This window comes from Sinocyclocheilus rhinocerous, unplaced genomic scaffold (genome assembly GCF_001515625.1).
Source record: "Sinocyclocheilus rhinocerous isolate Xijiao unplaced genomic scaffold, SAMN03320098_v1.1 scaffold2515, whole genome shotgun sequence".
NCBI classification, from domain to species: Eukaryota; Metazoa; Chordata; class Actinopteri; order Cypriniformes; family Cyprinidae; genus Sinocyclocheilus; species Sinocyclocheilus rhinocerous.
Window position 1 is genome coordinate 99,014 of NW_015637115.1, and position 2,767 is coordinate 101,780.

The 2,767-nt window shown below is 34.7% G+C and overlaps 1 protein-coding gene across 1 annotated transcript in view; it reads right to left on the reverse strand.

The window, feature by feature from the left end:
- The window catches only part of LOC107748429 (serine-rich adhesin for platelets-like), a 45,811-nt gene that overhangs the window by 15,012 nt on the left and 28,032 nt on the right, over positions 1 to 2,767 (reverse strand). The gene's annotated exons all lie outside the window — the stretch shown is intronic.

Here is a 2,767-nt window from a genome sequence, read left to right on the forward strand (position 1 = left end):
TCAAGAAACATTTCTGATTATTATCAATATTGAAAACAGTTGCGTGTGTGTGTGTGTGTATATATATATATATATGTGACCCTGGATCACAAAACCAGTCATAAGGGTCAATTTTTGGAAATTGAGATTTATGCATCATCTGAAAGCTGAATAAATAATCTTTCCATTGATGTATGGTTTGTTAGGATAGGACAATATTTGGTCAATATTTGGACAATATTTGTATATCTGGAATCTGAGGGTGCAAAAAATCAAAATATTGAGAAAATCGCTTTTAAAGTTGTCCAAATTAAGTTCTTAGCAATGCATATTACTAATAAAAAATTAAGTTTTGATATATTTATAGTAGAAAATTTACAAAATATCTTCATGGAACATGATCTTTACTTAATATCCTAATGATTTTTGGCATAAAAGAAAAATCTATAATTTTGACCCAAACAATGTATTTTTGGCTATTGCTACAAATATACCCCAGCGACTTAAGACTGGTTTTGTGCTCCAGGGACACAAATGTAACTGATGGAATTATTATCTGTATCATTAATCCAACAACTAATTCTACCAAAATACCAATGCATTTGCACTTAATACAGACAAATGGGGAAAAAAGCCATGCAAATATTCTCAAACTAAAGTATTTCCATGGAAATCTGCCTGTAACTAAAAGCCCTGGAGCCTTTGGATGGGGATAAAAGAGTGGGACAAATATGCAAATAAGAAGCACAAGTTTCCTTATCTGCACCAGAGAGGTTTCAGGCTATGAACAAGCATTGAACACGCAACTGCCCTAATGATCTATAACCATCATTCTCATGCTAAAAGTGCTGAAACCACCAACCAAGCAGTTTAATTGTTTTATGGTTCTGAAAATAAAATGTTAATTTGAAAGTTACTACGGTTCGTCATTTCAATTAGATCAAATCATCAAAATCTGCAGGCATTCCATTGTGAGTCACGGCACAAGAAATGAGTCATTTAGACTTGCTTACAAACGCATATTGTCACAAAAAAGCCTCAGGTTTTCTTTCAGGCCAATGGTTTGATGGCTGTCAACACTGTGCTTCAGTGGGGACAGGAGCAAACATGTAGCAAATATCAGAAATCTGCTCTTGAAGTGAATACCATCCTTCCCACCAGAGTTATGAGTCACACAGTAATGTTAAATAATGCTGGCTCACTGTCAGTACAACCCTCCCTTTGTTCAAGAACTACCGAATTTTCAATCATAATCAAATGTCAATTTGTGCCTCTGAGGTTTAAGTAAACTAGTACTCAATGTACTCATGCAAAACCACATTAAAAACACCTCTAATGGACATTTTGATCAAGAAGAAATAGTTCTACAAATTACACGTTTTAATTAGACACTTTCTATGTTAACTTAATCTTTAGAGTTGTTCCGAACACAACAAACTTGCACAGAAACATGCGGCTCATTCTTAGTAAGCGTGTGACAAATAAAATGTATTCTAAAATTGCCTCAAAATATCGAACATGTTAAAAATCTGAGGTTATACATAATATATGGGTAATTTCTCAAATATGTGTTATTTGTCATATAGGTCATATAATATTCAGAAGCTTATTGGACTACAGTCCTGCAAGAAAGTGGCTCTGTAGGACCAGGAATGATGAACTGTGGATTAGTGTTGTCACAATACTGGAGTTTATAACTTCGATACGATACCTCGAAAAATATTGATATCTGATACCACAGAGAAAACTGCTACAACATTAAAGGCATAAAATATATATAACAAGGCTAGAACATGACAATGAGAAGGCCCTATGATTTCTGCAATGTGGAAAACGCAGATGGAATCGCGGAATCCAGTCATAAAAATGTACTGTAACGCGGAATGTCACGGAATTGGCAAAATTTTGGATGAAATCATCAAAAGTCAGCACGCTTAACTCTAATCGCGATATGGACTAGTATCTAGCTTCAAATTTCTTCAAAGATAATTTTTACCCCCAAATAGGGTGGTGTGAGCATTATTGAGCGCTATAGACACATGTAATGTATGTTTCATTCATACTGTAAGCCAGAGGGCAGAAACTCCACATATGCCTCACAATAATAACAATACTTATGGCTAGGGATTTAACGATTCACTCAACTCACGATTCGATTCACGATTTTGACTTCGCGATTCGATTTTCTCACGGTTTTCTTTAACAAAATGACATTGAAGACATTATACAGTAAATGAAAAGGTGTCATTTTATTAGGCTATTGCTGCACATTTCTTTGTGAAATTGAAATATAACAAAACTAAATTTAAATTTTAAAACAAACCCCAAATCAAACAAGTTAATTACACAAATAAAATAAATCTCTTAAAGGGGTCCTATTACGCTTTTTAACTTTTTCAACTTTAGTTAGTCTGTAATGTTGCTGTTTGAGCATAAAAAAGATCTGCAAAGTTACAAAGCTCAAAGTCCACTTCAAAAGGAGATATTTTATTTAACAGATATCACTTTTCAAAAACTACAACGAACGACTCGTTTGGACTACAACGCATATTTTCCGGGATTTTTGATATCACAAATATCGACGAATTGGATGAGACCTGGTTGAGCTGCACTAGAGAAGGCAACAAGTGTTATCACTATGTCGGAGACACGCTCGCTTTCCCAAGGCAGATGAACTTAGAGTGGTTACAATCACCCGGGTTTAAATCACGCTCAAATTGATTTGATTTTGACGCAATATTTACACTGAAGCTCGCAGGCGGCTATGGTAAGGAGCATGATATTTCCC